Source organism: Canis aureus, chromosome 6, assembly GCF_053574225.1.
Source record: "Canis aureus isolate CA01 chromosome 6, VMU_Caureus_v.1.0, whole genome shotgun sequence".
Lineage (NCBI taxonomy): Eukaryota > Metazoa > Chordata > Mammalia > Carnivora > Canidae > Canis > Canis aureus.
Genome location: NC_135616.1, coordinates 10,138,082 through 10,157,250, shown reverse-complemented (window position 1 = coordinate 10,157,250; position 19,169 = coordinate 10,138,082). Strand labels below are relative to the sequence as shown.

The window sequence follows — 19,169 nt, the reverse complement described above, 5'->3', positions numbered from 1 at the left end:
GAGGACAGGAATGTCTGGAGCCCAGATGGAGAACCATCCTCCCCTACCATGGGGTCAGAGATCGAGATAGAAGTTTCAGAAGCCAGCTTCTAAATGTGTATTATTTCTCAACTCAAATTATTATTTCCTCAAAGAAGGCTTCCCAAATTTCCTACTACATAAACTTGCCTGGCTTTACAAGCTCATAAGATTTCTAGAAATGTAATGGAATTATTAATTATATAATAGTGATTTACAGTATGTGTTGCCCTCTAAAATAAAAGCTTCATTAAGGCCGAGAACCAGGTTTGTTGGTCTTACTTCCCATTGTTTCTCCAGCACCTAGCCCAGTATCTGGATCAAACAAACACCACCATTAATGTTTTTCAAATGCGTAAATGAGGACATCCACAATACAGAGCTTCAGAGTGATTAGGACATAAAATGTAGCCAATTATTTTAGTAGGATGTAACAAAGGAGTATAGTCAAGAGAAAAAAAAAAATCAAACATGTGAAGGGCTAGTTGGCAACAAATAACAAAAGAACCAATGTTTATAGAAATAAAGAAAATGTACTGATTTCAATAACTGAAAACATTGTTCTTCCTTCATGGTCTATAGAGGGACAATGTAGGAAACATTTATCTGAAGAACTATATTGTATTTTTTCCTAAAAATTAAATTTAGGGAATTAAATTAAACTAAAATGTATTTTCCATGATGTTAAAATATTATCCCTAGCAGAAGCATTAACTTAATAATTTGAAGGAGGGTGTATGAGCCCCAAACCTGGAATCAAACCATTAGGGTAGCCTCCTAATCCTGTCCCTTTTAGGATAGACAAGTCACTTAATTTCCATTTCCTCATCTGGAAGATGGGGGTAGTAGCAAGAATGTAGTTATATTACATATATGAAGTGCTTATAGTAGTTCCTGGCATAAGGTAAGTTCGATACATGTTCTTACTGCTTTTTTTATCTATATATTTTTAATAATATAGACCCTACAGACTACCATATTACTTCCTAAACATTTAACAATGAATTAAATGCTTACTTGCCCCAACAAACATCCCTGGTACCTGGCAATTCTCTTTTTCTCCTCTTAATGAGCTTTTGATAAATCTTTTTTTACAGGTACTTTACAATAGTACATTTCCTCAAATTCCTCGTTGAAGTAGACAAAGGAAAATTTATAATCTTTTAAGTAATATGCTTTGAATGCTATTTATTATGCTTATAATTACCAAATTAATTATAATTATACCTTTTAAATCAACCTGACAATTAATTTTAAAATAAAGTGATTTTCAAAGTTAAACTGATAAACTGAATTCAGCCCAGTTACCAGATATTAAAGAAAAAGGAATAAAAATGCACAAAGCTTGTGAACATACTTCGTAAGTATTCACATCGTCTCTAATATTTACACGATAGATCATCATGATTTTTGTACTCTGAAGTAAGAATGAGTGAAGCAGCACAATATTAGGCACATGGTAACTGATTGATAAATATTGATTGAATAAATGGCTGAAGTGATAATATTTCATATGTGAAGGGCTATGCAGCTCATGGAATGATTGGGATCTATCACTACTGAACATATTACCAATAACTGTACTATACGTTATTCTATGGCAGACAAATAGAAGGAAAAATGTCGAAGAACTGATACAAGAAAAAAATTTTTAAATCTTCTTTCATTGCTATCTAGGATTTATTCTTTTACTAGTTGAAAATATGATTGATTAAAAGGAAATCAGAAGAAGCACATTTCCTGTGCTCAAATGAATCCATCATATTGATATTCTCATCTATATGTTTTTCATCAAGTTTGGGCAGCCAATGTTAATTTGTCTCTGCATTATATAGTGTAGTATGCTCAGAGCAATAAGAGTAACACAATCTCACATGGGTATCATAACAAATAACTATGTAGTATTTAAACTCTATATTGGATATAAAAATACCTCAAGTTCTATTTACTATGCATAGGTTTATGATAGAGAAAAGCAGTGCCTCTGGCCTCTACTCCCTTCCTATAGTAAAGTGCTATTACAGGATGGATGGGGAAGACAGGGATAAGACAGGGCTAGGGGGGCACAGATATAAGTAGCAACCCTGCTTCAAGTGCCACTCTGACCTAGACCTCCTCGGGGATATCCTAGAAACTGCACTTCTCTCCCCTGCTACGACTGTGCCAGGGACAGGGAGCACCATGATTAGCAGAAGGATCTCCAAGCACAAAAGACAACAATGATGGAGCCCAGTGATGAACAGTGTTAGCCTCTGTCCTGGCCCTGTCCTCTGCCACCGCTCCCTCTGCATGGCTGCAGCCACATCCTGACTATGTCAGGAAGGATTTAAGGCACTCAAGCTGAACATTTATCAAGTTCTGGCTCTACTCTGTGCCCCAGTTAAGAGGAAATGATCAAGATCAACTTTTTCTAAGCCCTGTTGGTTACCCTGTGCCACCATTTGGTCATTCAATCCATGACTTTCTCCCCATGCCCACATCCCTGCTGAGCTTCCAGTTTATTTAGGACAAGGGTCTTGTTTATTGCCGCCACCCCCTTCCAAGGATTTGGTGGGACTAAAGATTCCAGTGGGGGTGGGGGCATTTCCTACTATCAATCCCTCTCCTACTCCACTGGTCTCACCGGATGTCCTGCACCCAAGCCTACCAGCCAGACCCACACTGACATACCTGAGACATGGAAAACCCAAAGTGGAGATGGCACTTGCCTATTTTGAAGTCTAGCCAGGTTTTACTGTTTCTATACAAAATTTGAAAGAGCATAGAAAATAAAGATAAGTCCTCACACTTTTCTGTTTCATACACGTGGCCAGAGTCATACTATGGACCTGAGATTCCTTGCTGCTCTGCTCTACCACCTGCTACCCATTCATTACTTGCTGTTGGACCCTATGTTACTGACACATTCACCTTCTTCACAGTCTTCAGTGGGTACCATCTTTTCTGAATCACAGATTCTGTTCACTGGGCTGGACTTAGCACCATGCTTCCTCTGCTCTAATAACACTGGGCAGGCCATGCCCAACCATGGCATCACATAGAAATATATATATGGCACTCGTTTTAAAGCAGTAGTATATATTTTTAAGATACCGTGGCCTGTAATTATCTTTGAAAATGTACTCCACGAAGTTTCCTACATACTCTAACAATAAAAGAGTCTATTTCTTCTCTATCTTATGCCCCTGAAGTTGAGATCAAAAGGACTGGAGGGAAAATATGTTTTCCAAGGCTCCAAGGTCAGTATTTCATGAATAATTCTTTCACTCTACTGACGAATACCAAAAAATCGGCAAGTTAACAAGCTCTCCCAAAGTGAGTTGAATACTCCCTATTCATCCATGATTTTGTTTCCTTTTAAGTATCTTTTTTTTCCCCTCTAGAGTCTCAAGTACAGATATAGGATGGAGGGGAAAGAGCTGAAGAGTAATTCTACTTGATCCCACAAATGATCAAACACAAACTTTAACAGCTGTTGCAGTTAGGAACATACAGAATAGTGACTAAAATATATAAAAAGAACTAAAAGTCATCTTTTTGAAGGAATAGGACTCTGCTTATGAGAAAGTGGTACTAAAAAGGAAAGACCTAGTTAAAAAGAAGACCTATCATAGCATCCTGACATGGCAAATGGCTCAGATACCTCCCAGGATTCTTTTTTATTCCATACATCATTAGAGCAACATCTCTCTTATGGTTTTGCCATTCTTCATTTGAAGGAAAATTCAGGTCATTTCTATTGGTTCACACAGCAAAATTTCCAAATCTTTACGGAGAGTAAGAGTTACTAAGATGCGAACTGTTGAACCATAAAACTGCATTGTGTGAATGACAAGAGGAAATCTGAGCATCATTAACACATTAAAATCAAGCCTGATTCAAGGGCAGGCAAAATTTAAAACAATGCATTAAGCCAACTCTTAATGAGAGTCTTCACTTAGTGCAGTTGCTTTCCAAGAGTATCAGTAGAATATACTCAACAAAGGTTTTCTTGAAGATACTAGAGTTCTATCTTGGGGCAAAGAAAACCAGGAAGAGCAAGGTCTCTTTTCTTCGTTTTTCAAAAATGATATTTTCAATTTGCAAGTTCATTAAGAATAGCCATCTTAAGCCACCATATTTCAATAATAATAATTTTAAAACTCTCAGTGTACTTAACTACCTAAATAAGGACATTATACTAAAATCCCTTATATTTAGGTCTTAAAGTATCTTATATTTATTATTAATATCCAAAGTACTTTACAGAAAAAAAAGTACTTTACAGAGCTTCTGATTAATATAAAATCTTTCACCAAGATATATCTAAGAGTCTTTTTGGTTTGTTTTCCTCAAATTCCTAGCCTCTGCTTGTTTTACTAACAGTTGTCTCTGTTATAAAAGTTTAAATTTCTAAATTCATCATCTGTGGAGCAGCAAATAACAGTAATAGTGTTTTACATTACATAGCACTTACTGATTTTCTGTGTTTTTAAAAGGAATAGGTCTCTGCTTATGAGAAAGTGGTACTATATAGCTGAACATGGTACTGTATGGTCTCAAATTATTTTCTTCTGTGTTTTTTTTATTTATTTATTTATTTATTTATTTATTTATTTATTTATTTTTAAAGATTTTATTTATTTATTATGAGACACACACACACAGAGAGGCAGAGACAGACAGAAGGAGAAGCAGGCTCCATGCAGGGAGCCCGATGTAGGACTTGATCCTGGGACTCTAGCATCACACCCTGAGCCAGAAGGCAGATGCTTAACAGCTGAGCCACCCAGGGATACCGTGTCATCACATTTAAACATTTTGTGAATATCTAATTCTGCTACATGACAATGTTAAGAATATAAAGACTAAAAAGACAAAGTAGTGCACTGTTCTGTTTGGAAACTAAAAACAAATAAACCTAGCACATGAAACAATCCATACTATCGGTGCATGCTTTATTAAACACAAAGGTACCAGGAGGAAAAATTAATTTTCCCCTTATAGGTAGCTATCATAGAGTATTATAGAAAGGTGGAATTACTTTAACTAAGTCTGAAGGTTTTGATAGAAATCAACAGGAACACATGGTAAGGAAAGATATTTTGGAAAGGCTCAAATCTACTTGGGTGCACTCAGGGTGCAGCATTTCAAGGGACAGGTCTAAAAGGAGAAGGAGAACAAGTTGATTAAGAGAGGAGATTGCTTGGTCATTTATGCCCTTAAATCCCCATCTGATTTCCATACTGTAGACAGTAGCCCCTGAAAGTTTCCAGGTAGGAAAATCACATTTGAACTTTAGAAACAGAGCTTGGCAGCAGCTGGAGGAACTTTCAGCACTTCATCCTCATCCACTTACATCTTTACCTTCTTACCCTCCAATTCTGAGGCCAATCGATCCACTCCTGAGCAGGTCTTAACATGTGACTCCCCAGAGGGAACCTGACCCATCCCTGGTCTCTTCTCCCTTCTATTTTGCCTTTGCCATTAAGATTGCCCGGTAATAATTTCATTATCATGTATTGATTCAATTCCAGAAGAAACACTTTCAAAATAGAGCACAGCAGAAAGCTCTAGGGGCATTTCCACCCTTCAACACAGCATACTTTGAAAAGAGGCAGTTGAGAAACAGTGAGGCAGTGAGAAACAGTGTATTATTGATCATATTTCCAGTGTTTGTCCCTCCCACGATTTTAGCGCTGCTTAGCGTCATTTTAGCTGGTGGGCTAGGGGAAGTGACCATAACAACTCCAAATACGGAAGAAGATGCCTGTTTGATGAACTCCTTTTCTTTCTAGATGCATTCAAGTGGAACAGCTAAACTGGACCTACTTTTTATAAGTTTGTTTGAATCAAATATATGTGTTCTTTTATTATAGTCCAATAAATGATATATACTGTCATAGTCTGGAGAATCTTATAATTCTTTTGTTCTCTTGAACACACCTCCACAGTACATTCTGACTCTCGTCTTAGCCAAAGCAGTAGCAAAACAGAGTAGGAGGCAAACACATGATGCCAGCAGGAGATCTGTCAAGTGTGGGACTTCCTAATCAATGAGTCTAAGTCCCCTCCATTTTCTCTCCTGTAAACACCATCAACAGCTATGATCTTAATTCATTGTTGCCCTCCTTTATAATGAATTAAAGTTGTCCTTTCCAAGCCTTAAGAAAAATAAAATCTGTGGTGGAAACCCTAATTAAATTTTACACACACACACACATACACTACTACTGCATAATAACAAACACATAGGATTGAAATAGAAGACTAATGACAGAAATAACTGATGATTCTCAGATGTTGTTTAAAAGAAGTGAAAATTGCCAAGACAATTCCTCTTCTTGCATCTATTTCATACCATGAAATTTAATGAAGTCTTTTTGAGTGCTAACATTAAAATGACCTTTATAACACTTTTAATTCCAGAACTTCAGGATGGAAAAGTAGCTATTTTTGAACAAATAGCGCTTGATACAACTGAAAAACATGGTTATTAACTTTGTCATCATTCATAAAAGAAAAATTTTAAAAGGCAACGTCATCAATGCCTTTTTCTCATTTGTTTGAGGACTATGTAAATACAAAAATCATTTTCAAAAGGCAGAACTGATTATTCATATTGTCAGCAGTTCTAGTTGCTGTAAACTTATGTAAGACGAGTATTAACGTAAGTTGGTGAAAGTAATTTACACAGGGCCAATCTCTTTAGTCATTAGGAATATTACATACTTATGAGAAACAACTATGACAAAACACTCAGCAGCTTCAAGTCTGGGGACAGGGTTGATTTGTCAGTGACCTTTCAGTTCTGGTGAATAACAGCAAGGATGCTTTTCTGTATGATACTAAGGGTTTATCTCTAGCAACTTCCAACTTAAATAGCCCCCATCCTGCAGATCACACTCGTTTTAAAATCAGACTCTAAGAAAGAAATACTAATGATTTCCAAAATTAATAGCATCCATTTGAACATGGAACACAGCTTTTGAGCACTCCAAGAAAAGCCAGAGCAGAACAATAGGTCATCTGGGAAAAATATTAAAATAAGTCAGTCAAATAATTGGAAATAGTAGCATTTTTGAGAATTCAAAAACTGTTATAAAAACATTCTATATTTTACTAGTTAGGACATCTCTTAATTCTAGGTATTATGTAATAAAATGAGGAGGTAGTAGGGAATTAAATGTACTCTCAAATAATTTTTTATGAAATTATTTTTATTTTTATAAAAGTATTTTTATTTTTATAAAAGCATTTTATGCAGGAAGCCCAATGTTTTTTGGTAATTCTAATTTGTCCAGTGTTTTGCACTCTTCAAAGTTTTAAGTAATGAAAAACTTTAAAATTCCAGAATTTTTGATTCAATCTAGAAGTCTAGTAATAGAAATTACTCAAGAATATAAATATGAATCATCCTTATGGTCTCTGTAGAAAATCAAATATTTCTGTGCCTAATTGAAATACAAGCCACATACAATAAAATCATGTACAATTTAGTGTTTGTCAATTATATGCCATTGTAGAAACACCACTTAGGCCAGGATATAGAATATTCTTTCCATCCCCAGAAAGTTCCCTTGTGCCCATGGTAGTTGACACTCTCCCCCTACTCCCAGTTGCTAAAAACCACTATTTTGCTTTCTGTCCCTGTAACTTGCTTTTTCCCAGAATTTTCTATCTGTAGAATCACACAGTATGCAAAGTTTTGTGTTTGGCTTCTTTCACTTTGAAAATGATGTTGAGACATATCCAAGTTGCATGAATTAATAATTCGTTCCCCTAGCCCTATTCTACAGTTTATTTATCCACCAGTTGATGGACACTTGGTATTTCCAGTTTTTCTTATAAAGCTTCCAAGAACATTTGAGACAGGTCTTTGCATAAACTGGTGTTTTCATTTCTTTTGGAGAGATACCTACTACTGGGGTCCTGAGCCACAAGGAAAGTGCTTGCTTTACTTGGTATGAAATTGTTTCGCAAAGTAGCTGCACCACTCTGCATTTCTACTCACAATGTATGAGATTTCCTACTGCTCTGCATCCTTTCCAGCATGTGTTGTCAGGCTTTCTTTTTATTCATTCTCCCGGGTGTGATTTCACTTGTGATTTTCATTTACATGTATCTAATGATGTTGAGCCTCTACTCATGAGCTCATTTGCCATTCCTTATATAGTCTATGGTGAAATGCCTAGTCAAATAATCAGGTTAAATTGTTGAGTCCTTATATTTACTAAGCACAAAATTTTTATTACCTGTTTTACAAATGTTTTCTCAGTCTGTGGCTTATCTTTTAATTTTCTAAGTAGTATATTATGAAGAGCAATATATTTTAATTTTAAAAAGTCCAATTTATCATTTTCCTTTTATGACCAGTGCTTTTTGCCTCACCTAAAGTCACAAAAATAATCTTTGCTTTCTTTTACATGTTATAGTTTATAATTTATGTGTCTATGATCCAGTTTGAATTTATTTTCTTCACTGGTGATGTGATGAGTAGGGTTTATTTTTTTCCATACAGATGTACAATTCTCCCAGCATCATTTGCTGAAAAAAGTAGCATTTCTGTATCAAATTACTTTGGTTCCTTTATCAAAAGTCAATTCACCATATTCATGGACTTCCTATTTTTTTTCATTGATCTACATAAATATACTTACTTGAACATGACACTGTCTTGATTAATGTATTATAATTTTCAAATGTAGTATATATATATATATATATATATATATATATATATATGGTAAGAGTTGAAATCAAATAGTATAAGCTTTTCACTTTTTCTTTAAAAATTGTTTTAATTATTCTTTTTCTTTATCTCTTTTCATTTTAGAATCACTTGGTCAACCTACAAAGATGTTTTATGGAATTTCCTCCCTGATTACACTGAAACTACATGGATCACTTTGGAATAGTAAAATATTAGGTTTTCTAATCTATGAACTGAGATCACCTCTGCATTTACTTCTTTTAAAAATTCCTAGTTATGTTTTATAGTTTTCAGCCTATAAACACTGACTATATGGTGCTCAATTTATTTTCAAGTATTGACTTTTTAATGCTATTATAAATTATATTGTTTTTTAAATTTCAATTTCGAATTGTTCATTAGTATAGAGAAATGTATTTTTGTTTTTTCTGAAAATTTGCTAGTTTTGTTTTTTCTTTCACATTTCTAGAGGTTTCTACAAATAACATTGAATCATCTAATTAAAACAGTTTCATCTCCTTTTCAGTCTCATGCTTTTTTTTCCCCCCGTTTTATTGCACTACCAAGGACGCCAAGTAAAATATTAAGTAAAAGTAAGAATAGACATCTATGCCTTGTTTCTGATATTAGGGAGAAAGTATTTTCCAGTGTTAAATCTAATGTTAACCACAAGTTTTCTGTGAATGCTATTTTTCAGGATGAAGAAGTTCCTTTGTATTTGCTTCAAGTTTGTTATGGATTTTGTTAAATACTTCAGGGCAAATTAACTTTCTTGTGATGGGAACTTTTAAGATCTATTCTCTTAGTAACTTTCAAATATGCAGCAGAATATGATTAAACATAGCTACTATGCTATACATTATATCTCTATTATATCCCCATGACTTATTTTAATTGGAAGTTTGCACTTTTTGGCCCCATTCACTCATTTCATTCAAAACCAATTTATTTTTAATAGTATTAGAATCTCAATCCATCTATTGCATGAAATATATAATTTGTGTTCAATTTTTAATTATTGTTCAAACACTACTGAGCTTTTAAAATTCCTCATGGAATTTTTTATTGGTCCTTTTGATTTTTCCCAAAGACTTGGAGTATCACTAGGACTACTGCAAATTTCCCATAATTTAGATGAAGTGAAAACTCAAAGGAATATGCCTTTTTAAAAAGCATTCTTAAAAGCCTGACTCAGAGGCAGGTGTGAAAGTGAGAAATGGTATACTAATGGTTGTGATTGCTGTGGTTTCATACCTCTTCCCATCCTGCCCTAAGGAAATGGAAAACCTCTGCACTCCCTTGCATTTTGTAGTTTTACAGAGTTGATCCTTTGTAGAATGCAATTTGAAGTTCAACACAATGACCTGATACTATAAAGAAACATCTCTGAACTCAGGTTATGGCCTTTTTGCAAAAAAAAAAAAAAAAAAAAAGAAGCTCTCTGCCATCATATCATCACAGCAGAACTCTTTGGCCACATACATTAACACAGTAACGGGGGCAGGGTGGCACTTTTGCAGCAACAAATGAGGCCCAGAAATCAAAGGAAATCCACAGGTTTCAAGTTGCTCAATCAAGAACTTGTGTTATCTTATTTCTTCTGATCAACTTGTATGAAAATGGCATTAATGTGCTAACACCAAAAATTTCAATTGATACTTAAGTGAATTTCATATCTTCCTCTCTGACAGCTTATGTATTCAGTTAGAAATTATTTTGAGCTTCTCATAAATGGGTGGCATTGATTTAGGGATTCAAAGGACATGATTTTTTTTGTTTGTTGTTTAATCTGAGGATGTGGTCAATTATAAAGATGACCACAAATTCTTGCCTTCCCGGTGCTAATAGTGACGTTACAGATTGTCTCATCCAAAAGTCAGTTGCTTTGGCCAATGCAACATTAGCATAAGTGATGTGAGCAGAGTCTTGAAGAATGCTTACCACTGGAACTTTCCTTCCAGATACTTTTAATACCTGATATCCATGAGAATAGGCATAGCTCAACCTGCTAGAGATGAAAAGCACATGATCCAAATCAACAGCCAACTGCCAGATCTGTTAGTGAGGCCTTTAGGACTAGCAGCTCCCAGCTAACCCTCAAACTGATCTCAAATCCATGAGCTAACCTCACATATCAACTGAACCTCACTCAAACCAGTAGAATTTTGAGTTACACAAATGGTTGTTGCATTCAGCCATTAGATTTGAGGTGGTTTATTAAACATCAAGGGTTAACTGATACATGATGGGAAAGTAATGTGGCTTTTAAAACAATTTCATAGGAAAGCAGGGTAACATGGCTAAATATTACTAAGCTTAGATTACCAGAATTTGCCAGCAGAGAAACTTTATTATAAAGTGGGGAGAAGCTGAGAAGTTTAGTTTTAAACTCATCTTTAAAAAATAAAAATAAAACTTAGGTAAATACAGGTAAGCAGAAAGAACTTTGTAGATGAGAATATTAATTCAGCACAGCTGGAAGGACAGATGGAAAATGGGACTTAAGAGCAAATTCTTACACTTCAGTCAATTTGACAGACCACATGAAACATCATATCTCTAATTAGATTACTAGCTTTACATTCAACCCAGGCCATTTGAGGTGACAGACCTAGAAAAAATTCCAAAATGCTCTGATGTTCCTGTCCCTTATATTGGTCCATTATGACTCTAGATTTAAGGTCAGGTCAAAAGAAGAGTTTAATTGGGTTGAAACATTTGAATGAGGCCTAAGAAATGTGTTTCTGGAAATATAAGCATTTGTTTTCATTAAAATAATCTCTACAGTCCTGTAAGTTGGTTTTTATTTTATTAAGTTTACAAAAAGGAATCAGAAGTTCATTTTTTAAAACTTGCCATTACTCTTTTCTTAGCTTTTCTATCTCATGGTGTACAAAATATCATTGTTCTCTATTTGAAATAATAAACCCATCATTTTGCTTTTAGATAGAGGATCAGATTATGCCAAATTGAGGATTGTTGTAACTAATTACTAATCATGATGTGTCTAATCAAAATAGTCATAATGTATCTTGTTATCAGTTCTGTATATGAGCTAAAATTTCAATTAATGTGTCTTTACCTCTACCGAATTTATAAAGTGTCATTTCACTCTTACTCCCCCCTTCAGATCACGGTCAAAGAACTCTGCAAGGAAGCCTATTTATAACTTCAGTCTATTTCAGTTTTACTATGGGTTTCATACAGCTACACTCAGTTTATGGAACTCCTGTCAGGGAATATTTGCACTTGCATTGAATGATGTCAGTCTTCTTCATGGATTTGTAAACTCCTTGAGTGCAAAGACCAAATATCTTTAGACTTACCAATTTATTCTCAGCATGGAGCTCAGTGTCTGGTATCTAGCATGCACTGAGCCAATATTTGTTGAAAGGATGAATTAATGAAGAGATATCTCTTTTGCATGCATGAGGTCTCAGTTTAAATGCTAACAATGCAAATGACTGAGGTGAATTTATTCCAGGGAGATGCAACGACTGAGGTCCCAAACAGGAAAAAAAAAAAAAAAAAAAGCTTCATAGAATCAAGAAATAGACCAGGGGGAACCAAACCAGGATGGTCCACACAGAGAGATGAATTTAGAAGGGGAGTTAGGACATCAGTCATACAGGACCTCTAGGTTCTGATAAGAGTTCAGAGTTTATTCTAAGTGCAATGGGAGAGACTGCAGGGTTTATACACTTTATGGATTGATGATATAATGTATGCTAAAATGACCCTTGCTGCTGCATAGACAATGGAGTGAAGGTAGGCAGGGGTAAGAGCTAGGGAAGAAGTCAGGAACTGTAAAGTAGTGAAGATTTTGACCTTAGGTTCATGCTATAGATATGGAGAAAAGCGGATGAATGTGTGGTATTTGTTTGAGAATCATTAGAATATGTTTGACAGGGTGCCTGGCTGGCTCAGTGGTTGAGCTTCTGTCTTTGGCTCAGGTCGTGATCCCAGGGTTCTGGGGTCCAGACCCACATCAGGCTCCCCTTGGGGAGCCTGCTTCTCCCTCTGCCTATGTCTCTGCTGCTCTGTGTCTCTCATGAATAAATAAATAAAATCTTTTTAAAAAAAGGATATATTTGACAGATGAAAGAGGAACTGAGCTATTTCTCTGCTCTCTATTCTGAGCAACTGAGTGTATGGTATTCTATTCACTGACACATAAAGTCAGCGGAATGGGGGTGTATTAATGGAGGACTGGAAAAAGCACAATCATGTGGAAATATTTAAAGTGTAAAACATTAAAAGTAAAAAGATGGGAATTTGATATATCATGTGAGTACTCATAAAAAGAAAGCTAGAATAGTTTCATTAAGATCAAATAAAATTTTAGAACAAGGAATATAACCAGGGATAATAGAGATATTTCATAATGATAAAGAGATCAATTCACCAAGAGGCCCTTACAATCTTTAGTAGGTCTATACATACCAACAGGGCCTAATAATACAAGAAGCAAAATTTGTTAGGACCAAATGGAGAAATGGACAAGTCCACAACTATAGTCAAGTAATACAGCTCATAGGGAGAAAGGGATGCTTCTTATAAATTATATTTCCTAATCACACATATGCTCTTTCCTGTCAATTGGTATCAAGAATTATGAATTACTGCTATTACCTATATATTTTCAGGATGAGGATATGCAAATAACATATAGAGAATGTGCATAAAGAGAAGTATCAGTTTTCTTATAAAGTAGAAATAAAATAAAAATAAATAAAAATGCACACTAAGTACAAATAATGTATTATACACTTTGAAGAACAAAAAATATCATAAGGACAAAGAGATTTTTGTCTCTGCAGATTTCCCAAACAACTTAAACAAGACAACTGTGTTATCATTGAACACTGCAGTAAACAATACCAAATATGATTAGGTATTGACTTAATAAAACGTCATAGCAATTAAAGTTGGCTTTAGATTTCTATTAACCACCAATAACAACAAAGTGTTTAGTTTCCTTCAGAGCACCGGAGAATAGAATTTTCTTCTCAGGAACTGTCCTGGAATACATTAGATATATGTAATCAAATACCTGAAGTTTCCCCTAATGCTTTCACCATTCTACAAATCTAACCCTGGGTTCTACTCCTGTCCAAGAATCGAAACAGTCCTAAGAAACTATATGAAAAAGAGGATAAACAATCTAGAAACTTTTAAAAAATGGTGTTGATGTTCTTGACACTGTATATTTCTGTCAGACAAAAACAAAAAACAAAAAACATATTTTGGTCCTAACTTTGAAAGCAACTTTTTCCTCTTCAATAAAAGAGTAAAGTAGAAAACGTGATAGTAGTAGAAGGTAGTTTTTTTTGTTTTGTTTTGTTTTTAAAGATTATTTATTTATTTATTTATTTATTTATTTATTTATTTATAAGAGACAGAGACAGAGAGAGAGAGAGGGGCCAAGACATATGCAGAGGGAGAAGCAGACTCCAGGATCACTCCCTGAGCTGAAGGCAATCGCTCAACTGCTGAGCCATCCAGGCGACCCAGAAGTGGTTTGAATTTAAAAGGATATAGATTAGCCTCTATGCCCACTCCAACCATGTCTCTGTGCATTTCTTGGAGGTGTGACTTTGAGCAGGTTACTTAATTCCTTGATCTTCATTTTATCCACAAATAAAACAGGAATACCTGGACTCATCTACAAGGTCATCTCTAGAATTTGAGTAAAATTTTTGGCATGTGGTAAAGACTAAATAATTCTTCCCTTCCTCAGTCCATAGATTTTAAAAAGCCACAATATTAAATATCTGGTAAGGCACAACAAGCCAAAAGTCTCCTCTGAGCACCTACTGTGACAGAGTGTTTCCACTAATCCTGAGTACTTATTTCTAGTAATACTGAGATCACCTAACACAGAGTCCCCCAACTTGATAATGCTTGGATTCTAATGACTGGCAATGTGATTTCCAGGTTTGTTATTTATATTTTTGCACTATACAGGATTATGTTCAAGGATTATAAATAGAAAAATACGTTAAATATTTGGACACCCTCAAAGATCTTATGTTTTAAATACTGAAGAAATATTTTATACCACTAAGGCTAAATGGTTTCAATCTTTTGCTTTCTTTTCACTCATAGTTTCTAACTTTTATAAAATTACATAAGTACTTTTATTTTATTTTTCTAAATACTATACATGGCTAGTAAAAAAAAGTTACAAAATTTGTTCTAATGGTCTAATATTGCCTTGTTGCCTTTTCTGAAAGACCTTATAATATACATAGTTGTAAATGCTTCAGTAAAATGATTTAATTATACTGATCTTATAAAAAATTTGGCTTAAACTCAGATCATATAAAAAGGTTAATTAAGTAGATTAGATCTATTAACAATTTATTTTATTGGTTAATCCTATATATGCCATAAATCTTTATATGTATATTGAAAGATTTATTTTTTTTATTCTTGCTTGCTCATACAATTAACTTATTTCAAAACATCTTGGGGAAAAAAAACAAAAAATGAGGATAATCAAATGGATAGAAAATCTAAATAAGTTTTCCTTTTCTTGTCTTCAACAATTTATTAAGAACATCATCATCAATCCTAGTATATGGTTTTCCATGGTCAGTATCAGACCTCCACAAGAGACAGAGAGCCAAAGTTTTCCACTGCCTAAATCTCACTGGTCATAAAAGTGTACTATAGTGAATATAATCTGAGTCAGAATTGAGCATTAAGATTGGATTATGGAAAAAAGATTAGATTATAGAATCCAGTTCTAAGCACTCTATACATACCCTGGAGATAAGACTGCACATCAAGTTAGAAGTTTAGTTGGAGTGGTAGTAGAAAGTCATGGTATCCTGATTACCTAGTATTTTATAATGCCACAGATTTAATAGGTTAGGTCAGCAGTTTTAAGAGTAAAAAGTTATGAGTGAAATGGTTGAACTCTAATATTAAGAATCATCATAATGTGAAGCAATTTAAAATAGAAGTTATATAGTTTCCTCTGGAAAGAATCAAGTTTGGGAATTTTACAAGTGGTTGTTCTTGGAGGTAATTTAGTAATATCATGAAATGAGATTTGCATTTAAACTAAATTTATATATTTTGTGGTTATAAAGTGATGAACATAATGAATCCTGTTCAAGATTTAAACCGTGACCTGAAAATTTGCATATATTAATATTTTATTAAAAATTCTGTAGAACATCCTGCTTCAAGTTCTGCCAATTACAAACAGCAGCAATCACACCAGAGGTAGGTAAGAATGTATTTAAGAAGAATAATTACAATAATAACAGTAGTAGTATTAGTAATAGCTCACATGCATTGGGTGTTTCCCTGTCATACACTAGGTCTTATTTATTATTCACAAAAAACTATTGTAGATAGATATTCTGTTGTTCACATCTCAAACATGAAAAGATTTGGAAACAAGGTAATTGACCCAATATGAAGATGCTACAGAGCAGCAGATTTGAAATCAGAGTTTAAAATATCAGTGACCTTCAGAAATACAATACATGCCAGATTTTTTTTAAATTTCTACTCTTGAAAAATATATTGTCTTCCTATGGTTGACTAGGTAGAAATTACATATTTAAAATTTAAGTCCTCAGAGAAAATAGTATTAAAATCCAGGACTAGTGAATCTACAAAAGCTCTTATAAATGTTTGCATGATCACTTAAGTCATTTATTGAAACACTTAATGTTTAAGTCCAGTACTAGGCACTCTTTGTTAATTAGCTCTTTTAATTTTCACAAGTACTCGGGAAGTCACGGCCAGAAGGTGGCCCAGTCAGAGTCCAAAACACAGATATTAATCTGTTCCTAAAGTCCACATTCTCAGCCACAGTGCTTATGATCTAGGGCATTTACATGCTTTCAGTCTCCCCAGTTTTCATTTATCAGGCTTTGTTCAATACAAAACTTTCAGAATACCCCTTCCCTACATTATGTGTAAGATAATTGAAAAATTGTTACAGGTTAAAAGTGAATATACGTTCCAAGAGATCTAGTCCTCCATCTAAATATTCTGTATCTTTCCATTTATGTCTAAGAGGTACTGACTCACCTGGAATCTCAGGTATTTGAGATGCAGAATACTTGTATGCTCGAGAAGCGAAACCTTTGGATGACCTGTATTTCTCAACATCTATCTGCCCAAGATAAATTCATGTCATGGCCAAAGCACCATTTTCATTGCTTAGCTTGTGTCTTCTTGGCAGCTACTGGACTGGAGTATACTTCTAAGAGATGGCATGTCCCCTGTGCTCATTTAATTCTTCACCCCTCCTCCCCAGGACTGCCTGGAGTAACTACTACAATTCTTCCATCTGATTAAATTTTATTGTCTTTCTTCAATTCCAGTTCTGTTTTGCTAATTAATCCCAACTGGAGTGACTGGTAATTTAATATATTGGAGCAGAAAATTTTGACATTGAGGAAAAGATATACAGAAGCAAATGTACATGCATTTGAAGTACAGGTAAGGGAAGCTCACAGTTAGGGGAGGATCTGCATATAGATAATCACAATAGGTCCATTTTCATCATAACCCATTTCAAGGGGATAGCCTCTCCATTTTACAGTAATTTTACAACAATAAGGAGAATGTAGATTGTAGCAATTACAGGTTTCATAAAACTGTATTGTAGTATTATTTTACAAGAAGAATGCTTGTCATGAAACTCCCCTTGTATTAAATGTTAAGTCCCTATACTTTACATAAGTAATAAAAATATCTTTAAATACATCAGCATATGCTAAGCTAATAATAAATATTTCAATCCATATACCAATGCCTCTTTGTGGTAGCCTATTTTTTTCCCATCCAACATATGTCTCTTAAGTTATAACTTTCCAATTTATAAGAAGGCAGAAATATTCCTGAGCAGGTCATGATGTCAGATATCTGCAAAGAGTAAATGTATTTTGAAACTCTTACCCGATCTTAGTGAGACGAGTGTAATCTGTTCCACAATTCCATTAATCTGAGATTATATCTGAGTAAACTAGATGTTTGCTGGTCCTTTCAACAGTTTCCCAGGAAGAGGTATGAGTAGTAATCACTGAAAGTGCTCCGGAGCACCATTCACAAAGTGCTGAAATACACGGGGAAACAGAAAACAAGCACAGATTTGTTAACAGAGTTTCGTAGTTACTTTTTCAATACTACATACACATGTTTTTTTTTTTTTTTTTTTACATACACATGTTAAACCAAATGAGTAACAGCCTCATCTTATCTTTTAACCAATAGTTCATTGGCAGGCTAATCTAGTCAATGAGAATGTGGGCTCTGCGCCCAATGTCGAGACTTCAGGTCAACCCCTCAGCAACCCACCTGCCTCTTGGTCAAGCTATGGACACCCTCTGCAGAGGACTGTGAAAAAGACATGTTAATACTAGTGCTCTTAATGGTGGCTCAGTAAAAGTTAGTTGTTTTATCTCTTCCTCCCCACCCCCAGCCTTTTTTTCCTTTTCCTGGTGAACAGAACACCCATTAATTGAGCACATAATATAGAGCAATAGGTGGTACTTTATATAAATTATCTCACTTCATCTTCAGATGACATGTTATTAAATCTGTTTTGCAAATAAGGAAACCAAGATTTGGGGAATTAGTAATTTATCATATGTAGATGACAAGAAATCAGTATAATTGGGACTTAAAACCATGTCTGTCTGATCTCCAAATTCTTTGCTACTTCTGAACTCTCATGCTGGAGGGCTGACTTTGAGTATTTTGATGCTATCCAGAGCAAACAGCAAACATAAAATTTAACTCTTACTATTGGTTTCATATTATCTCATGTTAAAATATACTATTTTTTATAAAGTTGCCTTAGGTTTACTTACATCCAGGATTTTTTTTTTAAGATTTTATTTATTTATTCATGGGAGACACACAGAGAGAGGCAGAGACACAGGCAGAGGGAGAAGCAGGCTCCTTGCAGGGAGCCCAATGTAGGACTCAATCCTGGATCCCCGGGATCATGCCCTGGGCCAAAGGCAGACGTTCAACTGCTAAGTCACCCAGGTGTCCCTACTTACATTCAGTTTTAGGAGACAGAATGAGTGCAACTGAAATTACTCAGTGAAATTCAACCATGAAACACATTAGAACATTCAAAGAAATTTTTATTTTTTAAAGATTTTATTTATTTTAGAGAGAGAAAGAGAATGTGTGTTCAAGTGGGGAAAAGGGCAGAAGGGGAGGGAGAGGGAAACGGAGAGAATCCCAACCAGACTTTTGCTGAGTGTGGAACTCGATCTCAGGACCCTGGGATCATGTTCTGAGCTGAAACCAAGAGTCGGATGCTTAGCTAATAGAGCCAGCCAGGCACCCCTCAAAGAAGTTTTTCTATTTAACTCTATATCACAAAAGATTGATTTATACTGACATTGACCACCATGGAAAGAACTGACAAAACACAACTTGTTCAAATTACTAGTCAAATTTATAGAACAAGTAA

The 19,169-nt window shown here is 34.7% G+C and overlaps 1 protein-coding gene across 7 annotated transcripts in view; it reads right to left on the bottom strand.

The window, feature by feature from the left end:
* DLGAP1 (DLG associated protein 1) overlaps positions 1 to 19,169 on the bottom strand; it is an 875,942-nt gene that overhangs the window by 738,956 nt on the left and 117,817 nt on the right. For all 7 annotated transcript variants that reach the window (XM_077900117.1, XM_077900118.1, XM_077900125.1 and 4 more), the window contains exon 2: positions 17,639 to 17,795. The gene's annotated coding sequence lies outside the window, so the exon portion shown is untranslated. The remainder of the gene's footprint in view (positions 1 to 17,638; positions 17,796 to 19,169) is intronic.